This window comes from Tachyglossus aculeatus, chromosome X5 (genome assembly GCF_015852505.1).
Source record: "Tachyglossus aculeatus isolate mTacAcu1 chromosome X5, mTacAcu1.pri, whole genome shotgun sequence".
In the NCBI taxonomy this organism is placed as follows: domain Eukaryota; kingdom Metazoa; phylum Chordata; class Mammalia; order Monotremata; family Tachyglossidae; genus Tachyglossus; species Tachyglossus aculeatus.
The window spans coordinates 1,910,452-1,922,931 of NC_052097.1; the positions used below are offsets into that span (position 1 = coordinate 1,910,452).

Below are 12,480 nucleotides of genomic sequence, written 5' to 3' on the forward strand. Positions count from 1 at the left end.
AAATACGATTGATGATGCAAAGCCTTGTTCTAGGATCGGGGCAAGGGTCTCTACTGCGCTCCCCCTCCCCTCCTTCCTCGGGGCACCCTCGCCCGGCTCTGCTCCCGGACCCCCTCTCCACCCCAAAAGCCGAGCCAGAGGGGGGAAAAAGGGGAGCAACCCCCGTCCCCCCCCAAATCCCCAGCCCCCCCAGAGTGGGAGAAGCTCCTCTTTCACGACGATGACTGCGAGCCCACTGTTGGGTGGGGACCGTCTCTCTATGTTGCCATCTTGTCCTTCCCGAGCGCTTAGTCCAGTGCCCTGCCCACAGTAAGCGCCCAATCAATGCGATTGATTGATTGATTGATTGATGTGAGCCGTTGGGCCCCCCCACTCCCCATATGGCCCGGCCCCCCGTTGTTGATGAAGGCTGGTCCCCCTGTCAGCGTAAGAGCCGGAGGGCCGGAGGCGGCGGAGCGCGCGCGCGCGGGGGTGGGGGGGGGAGGCTTTTATTCTGAAGGGGCTGCCAGGGAGGGAGGGGGGGCAGGGTGTGTGTGTGTGTGTGAGTGTGTGTGAGTGTGTAGGGGGTGGGGGGGGCTTCCTATCCTGACAGCTATTTACTTAAACCAAAAGATTAGTCTGGGGAAGAGCGGACTGCGGGGCTGATTCAATTATCCGGCGCGGGGCTCGGACGGGGCCGGGACGCCGGGGGGCCGGATTCGGGGGTCGGGGAAGGGAAGGTAAGGGGGAGCAACCGAGGAAGAGACCCCCCCGGGGGTCCCCGGGCCCCGAGGCCCGGCAGGAGGCCCTGCCCGGCCACCCCCCGGGCCCCGGGCCCTGTCCATCCCCTGCCCCCTCTGCCCTTTTCCCCATGCGCGCGGGGGCTCCCACTTCATTTTCCTGGAAAAGAACACACACACAGGAGGAGTCCTCCCCTTCTGGGAATTGGAGGGGGCGTCCCGGACGGCGTCCCTCCCCCCGTCGAGGGGCTTCCACCCTTCGACGTGGCGGGGACCCCCGGGGGAGCCCGTGGGTCGGGGGGCTTGGGAAAGGACCGGCCCTGGAGGCCACGGGAAAGCGGAGGCCGCGGAGGAATTTGGGAATGCGGGCGGGGGGATTTGGGGGTCCCAGGAGCCCCCCCCGACTTTAATGACAAACACATTTGGAGTTTCTTGGTCTCACCCTCGGGGGCTCGGGGGTCTCGCTCCCCTCTGGGGGTTGCTTATTGGGAGCCTCGCCCGGGGAATCTTTGCCCGGAGCCTGATTTTTCTTCTTTTTTTTTTTTTTTTTGGTTTTTTCCCATTTTTTCCTTTTCCTCCCGTGAGGAGCGGGGATTCTCTGGGCGGGAGAGGAAGGCCGGGAAGCCAAGAGCCCGGGGTCCCGGCCCATGGCGGGAGTTTAGGGAGCGGTCGGGAGCGGAGTGCATCGCCTTCAGCGCAAGGTAAGAGCCGGGGGAGGTGGGTGGGACGCCCCGTCCAGCCGTCAATCAATCAATCGTATTTATTGAGCGCTTACTGGGTGCAGAGCACTGTACTGAGCGTCCAGCCCTGTCGCCGGGCGGCCCGGCTTTCAACAGCGGTTGATTCAACTTCGGGCCGGGATCCTTGGACTTCCCAAACGCTTAGCACTAAGTAAGCGCTCCCTCAAGATGATTGAATGGATGAATGAATTCTTCCCCTTTGCCAGCGGCCCGGTAGGTCTCATTCATTCATTCGGTCGCATTGAGGGAGCGCTTACTACATGTGCAGAGCGCTGCACTAAGCGCTTGGGAAGCACAAATCGGCAACGGATAAGAGAGACGGTCCCTACCCAACAACGGGTCCCTCCCGAGGAGAGGGAAAGGGGAGGGGGCTTCCCTCAGGGACCGTCTCTATATGTTGCCAACTTGCACTTCCCAAGCGCTTAGTACAGTAAGCGCTCAATAAATAGGATTGGATGAATGAATGAATGAATGAAACCCCCTCCCCGCAACCCCGGCCAGGGGCCCTCGAGTTCCGAGGGTCCTGGGGCGGGAGAACATTCATTCATTCGTTCAATCGTATTTATTGAGCGCTTAGTGTGTGCGGAGCACTGTACTAAGCGCTTGGGAAGTAGAAGTTGGCAACAAACATCAAACGGCATCCTTGCAGAGGGGCAGTGCGACGGCGCTGGGGGAGGGTACGAAGCGCGCCCCAATTCCCGGGGGGATGGGCGTGTCTCCCCCTCCCCCCAGTCTTATTAATAATAATAATAATGACGATGGCATTTGTTAAGCGCCTACTATGTGCCAACCACTGTTCTAAGCACTGAGCACTAAGTAATAATGGTGGTATTTGTTACGCCCTTACTCGGTGCCAAGCACTGTTCTAAGCGCTGAGCACTGTTTTAAGTAATAATGATGGTATTTGTTACGCGCTTACTCGGTGCCAAGCACTGTTCTAAGCGCTGAGCACGGTTTTAAGTAATAATGATGGCATTTGTTACGCGCTTACTAGGTGCCAAGCACTGTTCTAAGTAATAATGATGGTATTTGTTACGCGCTTACTCGGTGCCAAGCACTGCGCTAAGTAATAATGATGGTATTTGTTACGCGCTTACTCGGTGCCAAGCACTGCGCTAAGTAATAATGATGGTATTTGTTACGCGCTTACTCGGTGCCAAGCACTGTTCTAAGCGCTGAGCACGGTTTTAAGTCATAATGATGGTATTTGTTACGCGCTTACTAGGTGCCAAGCACTGTTCTAAGTAATAATGATGGTATTTGTTACGCGCTTACTCGGTGCCAAGCGCTGTTCTAAGCGCTGAGGACTGTTTTAAGTAATAATGATGGTATTTGTTACGCGCTTACTAGGTGCCAAGCCCTGTTCTAAGCGCTGAGCACGGTTTTAAGTAATAATGATGGTATTTGTTACGCGCTTACTCGGTGCCAAGCACTGTTTTAAGTAATAATAATGGCATTTGTTACGCGCTTACTAGGTGCCAAGCACTGTTCTAAGCGCTGAGCACTGTTTTAAGTAATAATGATAGTATTCATTACGAGCTTACTCGGTGCCAAGCACTGTTCTAAGCGCTGAGTACTGTTTTAAGTAATAATGATGGTATTTGTTACGCACTTACTCGGTGCCAAGCACTGATTTAAGTAATAATGATGGCATTTGTTACGCGCTTACTAGGTGCCAAGCCCTGTTCTAAGCGCTGAGCACGGTTTTACGTAATAATGATGGCATTTGTTACGCGCTTACTCGGTGCCAAGCACTGTTCTAAGCGCTGAGCACGGTTTTAAGTAATAATGATGGTATTTGTTACGCGCTTACTGGGTGCCAAGCACTGTTCTAAGCGCTAAGCACGGTTTTAAGTAATAATGATGGTATTTGTTACGCGCTTACTCGGTGCCAAGCACTGTTCTAAGCGCTGAGCACGGTTTTAAGTAATAGTGATGGCATTTGTTACGCGCTTACTCGGTGCCAAGCACTGTTCTAAGTAATAATGATGGTATTTGTTACGCGCTTACTAGGTACCAAGCACTGTTCTAAGCGCTGAGCACGGTTTTAAGTAATAATGATGGTATTTGTTACGCGCTTACTGGGTGCCAAGCACTGTTCTAAGCACTGAGCACGGTTTTAAGTAATAATGATGGCGTTTTTTACGCGCTTACTCGGTGCCAAGCACTGTTCTAAGCGCTGAGCACGGTTTTAGGTAATAGTGATGGTGTTTGTTACGCACTTACTGGGTGCCAAGCACTGTTCTAAGCGCCGGGCCTGGGGGTCCCCGGACCGGCTGGGGAGGCTTCCCCGACCCTACCGGATTGCATTCATTCCTTCAGTCAAACGTATTTACTGAGCGCTTACTGTAGTAATAGTAATGATGGTATTTGTTAAGCGCTTACCATGTGCAAAGCACTGTTTCCAAGCGCTGCGGTAGATGACCCAAGGTTGTCCCACGTAGGGCTCCCCGTCTTCATCCCCATTTTCTAGATGAGGGAACCGACAAAGAGAAGTTAAGTGATTTGTCCCAAATGATACAGCAGAGTGGCGGAGCGGCATTAGAACCCACGACCTCCGTGGCTCTTTCCACTGAGTCCCGCTTTTTCTCTTAATGCCTCCTCTCGACCCCCTCCTCCCTCCCCGCGGCCCCCGACCCCCGGCCGCACCCTGCGCGGCGGGGAGGGGGTCGCATCCGGCCGAGTAGTGGGATTTTGTTAAGTTGTTTTGTTGTCTGTCTCCCCCTTCTAGACTGTGAGCCCGCTGTTGGGTCGGGAATGTCTCTGTGTGTTGCCAACTCGGACTTCCCAAGCGCTTAGTACAGTGCTCTGCACACAGCACTCGCTCAATCAATCAATCAATCGTATTTATTGAGCGCTTACTGTGTGCAGAGCACTGGACTACAGTGCTCTGCACACAGTAAGCGCTCAATCAGTCAATCAATCGTATTTATTGAGCGCTTACTGTGTGCAGAGCACTGGACTACAGTGCTCTGCACACAGTAAGCGCTCAATCAATCAATCGTATTTATTGAGCGCTTACTGTGTGCACAGCACTGGACTGCAGTGCTCTGAACACAGTAAGCGCTCAGTCAATCAATCAGTCGTATTTATTGAGCGCTTACTGTGTGCAGAGCACTGGACTACAGTGCTCTCTCTGCACACAGTAAGCGCTCAATCAATCAATCGTATTTATTGAGCGCTTACTGTGTGCAGAGCACTGGACTAAGCGCTTGGGAAGTCCGAGTTGGCAACACATAGAGACGGTCCCGACCCAACAGCGGGCTCACAGGCTAGAAGGGGGAGGCAGAGAACAAAACCAAACATATCAACAAAATAAAATGAATAGAATAGATATGTACAAGTCAAATAAATAAATAAATAGAGTAATAAATACGTATACGTATATACAGGGACAATAAATCAATAAATACGATTGATTGATTGATTGATTGATTGAGCGCTTACTGTGTGCAGAGCACTGTAGTCCAGTGCTTCTAGACTGGGGGCCCACTGTTGGGTAGGGACTGTCTCTATATGTTGCCAGCTTGTACTTCCCAAGCGCTTAGTACAGTGCTCTGCACACAGTGAGCGCTCAATAAATACGATGGCGAGGAGCGGGCTGGTCCTTGCGGCGCCGGCGGGATGCGCGGAGCGGGGGCGCCCTCTGGCGGCGGCGCCGGCGGGATGCACGGAGCGAAGGCGCCCTCTGGCGGCGGCGCCGGCGGGATGCGCGGAGCGGGAGCGCCCTCTGGCGGCGGCCGCGGGGCGGGGGCGCCCTCTGGTGGCAGCGGCGAGCTCTGCAGGCTCCGGGCCTGGGGGGTCCCCGGACCGGCTGGGGAGGCTTCCCCGACCTTACCGGATCGCATTCATTCATTCATTCAAAACGTATTTACTGAGCGCTTACCGTAATAATTCATTCAATCGTATTTATTGAGCGCTTACTGTGGGCAGAGCACTGGACTAAGCGCTTGGGAAGGACAAGTTGGCAACATTTAGAGACGGTCCCTACCCAACAGGGGGCTCACAGTCTAGAAGGGGGAGACAGAGAACAAAACAAAACATATTAACAAAATAAAATAAATATGCACAAATAAAATAGAGTAGTAAATTCATTCATTCATTCATTCATTCAATCGTATTCATTGAGCGCTTACTGTGGGCAGAGCACTGGACTAAGCGCTTGGGAAGGGCAAGTTGGCACCATATAGAGACGGTACCTACCCAACAGTGGGCTCACAGTCTAGAAGGGGGATACAGAGGACAAAACAAAACATTTTAACAAAATAAAATAAATATGCACAAATGAAATAGAGTAGTAAATTCATTCATTTATTCATTCAATCATATTTATGAGCACTTACTGTGTGCAGAGCACTGGACTAGGCGCTTGGGAAGGACAAGTTGGCAACATATAGAGACGGTCCCTACCCAACAGTGGGCTCACAGTCTAGAAGGGGGAGACAGACAACAAAACAAAACATATTAACAGAATAAAATAAATATGCACAAATAAAATAGAGTAGTAAATTAATTAATTCATTCAATCGTATTTATTGAGCGCTTACTGTGGGCAGAGCAGTGGACTAAGCGCTCGGGAAGGACAAGTTGGCAATATCTAGAGACGGTCCCTACCCAACAGTGGGCTCACAGACTAGAAAGGGGAGACAGACAACAAAACAAAACATGTTAACAAAATAAAATAAATAGAATAAATACGCACAAATAAAATAAATAAATAGTAAATTAATTCATTCATTCAATCGTATTTATTGAGCGCTTACTGTGTGCAGAGCACTGGACTAAGCGCTTGGGAAGGACAAGTTGGCAACATCTAGAGACGGTCCCTACCCAACAGTGGGCTCACAGTCTAGAAGATAGATACAAGGTGAACAGGTTGTCCCACGTGGGGCTCGCAGTCTCAACCCCCATTTTACAGATGAGGGAACTGAGGCCCAGAGAATAATAATAATAATAATGATAATAATAATAATAATGGCATTTATTAAGCGTTTACTATGTGCAAAGCACTGTTTCTAAGCACTGGGGTAGATACAAGGTGAACAGGTTGTCCCACGTGGGGCTCGCAGTCTCAATCCCCATTTTACAGATGAGGGAACTGAGGCCCAGAGAATAATAATGATAATTATAATAATGGCATTTATTAAGCGTTTACTATGTGCAAAGCAGTGTTCTAAGCACTGGGGAGGTTACAAGGTGATCAGGTTGTCCCACGGGGGCGGGGGGGCTCACAGTCTCCATTCCCATTTTACAGATGAGTTAACTGAGGTCCAGAGAAGTTAAGTGACTTTGCCCAAAGTCACACAGCCGACAAGTGGTGGAGTCGGAATTCGAACTCAGGACCTCCGACTCCCAAGCTTAATAGTAATAATAACGATAATCAATCAATCAATCAATCACATTTATTGAGCGCTTACTGTGTGCAGAGCACTGTACTAAGCGCTTGGGAAGTACAAGCTGGCAAAATATAGAGACAGTCCCTACCCAATAGTGGGCTCACAGTCTAAAATGATAACATTTATTAAGCGCTTACTGTGTGCAAAGTGCCGTTCTAATCAGAGCATGTTGACTTCTAGTGCATTCATTCATTGAATCCTATTTATTGAGCGCTTACTGTGTGCAGAGCACTGATGCAGCCGCTTCCCCCCACCCTGCCCCATTCATCCACTCGATCTCATGGGCCAACTTGTACTTCCCAAGCGCTTAGTACAGTGCTCTGCACACAGTAAGCGCTCAATAAATACGATTGATGATGATGATGGAGCGCTTACTATGTGCAGAGCGCTGTACTAAGGAGTACTGTACTGAGAAGCAGCGTGGCAATAAATGCGACTGGATGAACGAAATCATCATCATCATCAATCGTATTTATTGAGCGCTTACTATGTGCAGAGCACTGTACTAAGCGCTTGGGAAGTACAAATTGGCAACATAGAGAGACAGTCCCTACCCAACAGTGGGCTCACAGTCTAAAAGGGGGAGACAGAGAACAAAACCAAACATACTAACAAAATAAAATAAATAGAATAGATATGTACAAATAAATTAAATAAATAGATAGAGTAAAAAAATATGTACAAACATATATACAAATATACAGGTGCTGTGGGGAAGGGAGGGAACGAAAGACTTCTTACCCTTTATTCATCCCCACTCCCAGCCCCGCAGCACTTAACGTCCATATCTGTAATTTATTTATTTCTGTTAATGTCCATCTCCCCCTCTAGACTGTAAGATCGTTGTGGGCGGGTACTGTTTCCCATATTATTGGATTGTCCCCTCTCAAGCGCTCAGTACGGTGCTCTGCACACAGTAAGCGCTCAATAAATACCATCGACTGACGGACTTAGTGGAAAACAACCCCGAGTTGGGAGCCGGAGGAAGTGGGTTCTAATCCCCTCTCCGCCACTTGCTGGCTGTGTGACCTTGGGCAAGTCGTTTCTCTTTGTGCCTCAGTGACCTCATCCGTCAAATGGGGATGAAGACTGTGAGCCCCACGTGGATCCTCCTCAGCGCTTAGAGCAGTGCTCGGCACATAAGCGCTTAACAAATGTCGTAATAATAATAATTATTATTCAGTGCTTAGAACAGTGCTTTGCACATAGTAAGCGCTTAATAAATGCCATTATTATTATTATTATTACTAAACGTTTGGGAAAGTACAATACAGCAATACAGTTGTGGGCAGGTATTGTTTTTCATATTATTGGATTCTCCCCTCAAGCGTTTAGTACGGTGCTCTGCACACAGTAAGCGCTCAATAAATACCATCGGCTGACGGACTTCGTGGAAAACAACCCCGGGTTGGGAGCCAGAGGAAGTGGGTTCTAATCCCCGCTCCGCCACTTGCTGGCTGTGTGACCTTGGGCAAGTCATTTCGCTTCTTTGTGCCTCAGTGACCTCATCCGTCGAATGGGGATGAAGACTGTGAGCCCCACGTGGATCCTCCTCAGCGCTTACAGCAGTGCTTGGCACATAAGCGCTTAACAAATGCCATAATAATAATTATTATTATTCAGCGCTTAGACCAGTGCTTTGCACATAGTAAGCACTTAATAAATGCCATTATTATTATTATTATTATTATTATTATTATTATTATTATTATTATTATTACTAAGCGTTTGGGAAAGTACAATACAGCAATAGAGACAATCCCTGCCCACCACGAGCTCACAGTCTAGAGGTGGGGGAGACGGGCATCAATCCAAATAAACGGACATTGTACTTTCCCAAGCGCGGGCTAATAATAATAATAATAATAATAATAATAATAATAGTAATAATGGAATTAAGCGCTTACTATGTGCCAAGCACTTTCTAAGCGCTGAAGAATTACTGTAGTAGCTATTAAGCTACTCAGCGCTTAACAAATGCCATAATTATTATTATTACACGATAATATATAATTCTATCATTATATATAATATATTTTAGTATATAATTATAGTTATATAATTATTATTATTAATAATAATACTTATTATTATTAATAATAATACTTATTATTATTACTAAGCGCTTGGGAAAGTACAACACAGCAATAGTGACAATCCCTGCCCACCACGAGCTCACAGTCCAGAGGTGGGGGAGACAGGCATCAGTCCAAATAAACGGACATCAGTATAAATAAATAAAATGACCTAAGATATAGACCTAAGTGCCAATTTGTACTTCCCAAGCGCTTAGTACAGTCAGTGCTCTGCACACAGTAAGCGCTCAATAAATACGATTGAATGAATGAATGAATGAAGCTCTTACTATATGCCAAACACTGTTCTAAGCGCTGGGCAATGTTCTAAGCGCTGAAGAATTACTATGGTAGCTATTAAGCGCTTACTATGTGCCAAACACTGTTCTAGGCGCTGAAGAATTACTATGGTAGCTATTAAGCGCTTACTATGTGCCAAACACTGTTCTAAGCGCTGAAGAATTGCTATGGTAGTTATTAAGCACTTACTGTGTGCCAAGCACTGTTCTAAGCGCTGAGCACTGTTCTAAGCGCTGAGCACTGTTCTAAGCGCTGAAGAATTACTATGGTAGCTATTAAGCGCTTACTACGTGCCAAGCACTGTTCTAAGCGCTGAGCACTGTTCTAAGCGCTGAAGAATTACTATGGTAGCTATTAAGCGCTTACTATGTGCCAAGCACTGTTTTAAGCGCTGAGCACTGTTCTAAGCGCTGAAGAATTACTATGGTAGTTATTAAGCACTTACTATGTGCCAAGCACTGTTCTAAGCGCTGAGCACTGCTCTAAGCGCTGAAGAATGACTGTGGTAGCTATTAAGCACTTACTATGTGCCAAGCACTGTTCTAAGCGCCGAAGAATTACTGTGGTAGCTATTAAGCGCTTACTATGTGCCAAGCAGTGTTCTAAACGCTGAGCACTGTTCTAAGCGCTGAAGAATTACTATGGTAGTTATTAAGCGCTTACTATGTGCCAAGCACTTTTCTAAGTGCTGAGCACTGTTCTAAGCGCTGAGCACTGTTCTAAGCGCTGAAGAATTACTATGGTAGTTTTTAAGCGCTTACTATGTGCCAAGCACTGTTCTAAGCGCTGAAGAATTACTGTGGTAGCTATTAAGCGCTTACTATGTGCCAAGCACTGTTTTAAACGCTGAGCACTGTTCTAAGCGATGAAGACTATGGTAGTTATTAAGCGCTTACTACGTGCCAAGCACTGTTCTAAGCGCTGAGCACTGTTCTAAGCGCTGAAGCATTACTGTGGTAGCTATTAAGCGCTTACTACATGCCAAGCACTGATTTAAGCGCTGAGCACTGTTCTAAGCGCTGAAGAATTACTATGGTAGCTATTAAGTGCTTACTATGTGCCAAGCACTGTTTTAAGCGCTGAGCACTGTTCTAAGCGCTGAAGAATTACTATGGTAGTTATTAAGCGCTTACTATGTGCCAAGCACTGTTCTAAGCACTGAGCACTGTTCTAAGCGCTGAAGAATTACTGTGGTAGCTATTAAGCGCTTACTATGTGCCAAGCGCTGTTCTAAACGCTGAGCACTGTTCTAAGCGCTGAAGAATTACTGTGGTAGCTATTAAGCGCTTACTATGTGCCAAGCACTGTTTTAAGCTCTGAGCACTGTTCTAAGCGCTTGAAGAATTACTATGGTAGTTATTAAGCGCTTACTATGTGCCAAGCACTATTCTAAGCGCTGGGGGGGGGGGACGACACAAGGTGATCAGGTTGTCCCACGTGGGGCTCACCGTCTTCACCCCCATTTGACAGATGAGGGAACTGAGTCCCAGAGAAGTGAAGCGGCTTGCCCAAGGTCACACAGCAGACAAGGGGCGGAGTCGGGATTAGAACCCACGACCTCTGACTCCCAAGCCTGGGCTCTTTCCACTAAATGACGCTGCCTCTCTGGGCTAAGGAAGCGTTTCTCGGGGGTCGAATCGGGGGCCCCCTTTCCCTCACGAAGACGTTTTGGACGCTTGTTTTCCTGTTTCGGGTTGTGGACCCCCGACTTCCGACGCTGTCTGGAGGAGATCCAGCGCTTAGAACAGTGCTTGGCACATAGTAAGCGCTTAACAAATTCCATCAGTATTATTCTAGACCGTGAGCCCGTTGTTGGGTCGGGACCGTCGCTATCTGTTGCCAACTTGTCCTTCCCAAGCGCTTAGTACAGTGCTCTGCCCCCAGTAAGCGCTCAATAAGTACGATTGAATGAATGAATACAGTTTTCCCAGGCCTTCCGACCGGTCCTTCCGAATAATAATAATAATAATGCGGTTATTTGTTAAGGGCTTACCATGTGCCGAGTACTGTTCTAAGCGCTGCGGTAGATCGTCTCTATCTGTTGCCGATATGTACTTCCCAAGCGCTTAGTACAGTGCTCTGCGCACAGTAAGCGCTCAATAAATACTATTGAATGAATGAATAGGTTTCCCAGGCCTTCTGACCGGTCCTTCCGAATAATAATAATAATAATGCGGTTATTTGTTAAGGGCTTACCATGTGCCGAGTACTGTTCTAAGCGCTGGGGTACATCGTCTCTATCTATTGCCGATATGTACTTCCTAAGCGCTTAGTACAGTGCTCCGTGCACAGTAAACGCTCAATAAATACAATTGAATGAATGGTTTTCCCAGGCCTTCCCACCGGTCCTTCCGAATAATAATAATAATGCGGGTATTTGTTAAGGGCTTACTATGTGCCGAGTACTGTTCTAAGCGCCAGGGTAGATCGTCTCTATCTGTTGCCTATTTGTACTTCCCAAGCGCTTAGTACAGTGCTCTGCACACAGTAAGCGCTCAATAAATACGATTGAATGAATGAATACAAGGTAATCAGGTTGTCCCCCTTGGGGCTCACAGTCTTAATCCCCATTTTCCAGAGAAGGTCACCGAGGCCCGGCGAAGTGAAGTGCCTCTCCCCAAGTCACACGGCTGTCAAATGGCAGAGTCGGGATTAGAACCCACGACCTCCGCTCCTTCCGAAGCAGAGGACGGGCCGTTTTCCAGCTCCGCTCCGGGGCCTGAATAATATAATAATAATAATAATAATAATAATAGTAAGCGCTTAACAAATCCCACCACGATTATTTTACAGATGAGGGACCTGAGGCCCAGAGAAGTGAAGTAATTTGGCCCCGGGGCCCCCCAGCAGTGAAGACAGACCCCCAAAAGCCGAACTGCGCGGGAGGGTGGGGTGAAATTCGGGGTCCGAGTGCTTTGCTCCCCAAAACTTCCCCTTCCCTCCCCCTTCCCGGCGACGGTAAATGAATGTCCCACGGGGCGGGCCTTGGATGGGATCAAATGCTGGGCGATTTGGAGGAGCGCTATGCACAGTGCAGGGAAAACAGAGAGGCAGGGAAAAAACAGAGAGGCAGGGAAAACAGAGAGGCAGGGAAAACAGAGAGGCAGGGAAAACAGAGGCAGGGAAAACAGAGAGGCAGGGAAAACAGAGAGGCAGGGAAAACAGAGAGGCAGGGAAAAGAGAGGCAGGGAAAACAGAGAGGCAGGGAAAACAGAGAGGCAAGGAAAAGAGAGGCAGGGAAAACAGAGAG

At 48.4% G+C, this 12,480-nt stretch overlaps 1 protein-coding gene across 2 annotated transcripts in view; it reads left to right on the forward strand.

Annotated features, from left to right (window-relative positions):
* Positions 1-1,333: 1,333 nt before the first annotated feature.
* Positions 1,334-12,480, forward strand: part of PDGFRA (platelet derived growth factor receptor alpha) — a 36,484-nt gene continuing 25,337 nt past the window's right edge. Inside the window, exon 1 of one of the 2 annotated variants that reach the window (XM_038769354.1) lies at positions 1,334-1,420. The gene's annotated coding sequence lies outside the window, so the exon portion shown is untranslated. The remainder of the gene's footprint in view (positions 1,421-12,480) is intronic. The other variant, XM_038769355.1, reaches the window with a different exon arrangement.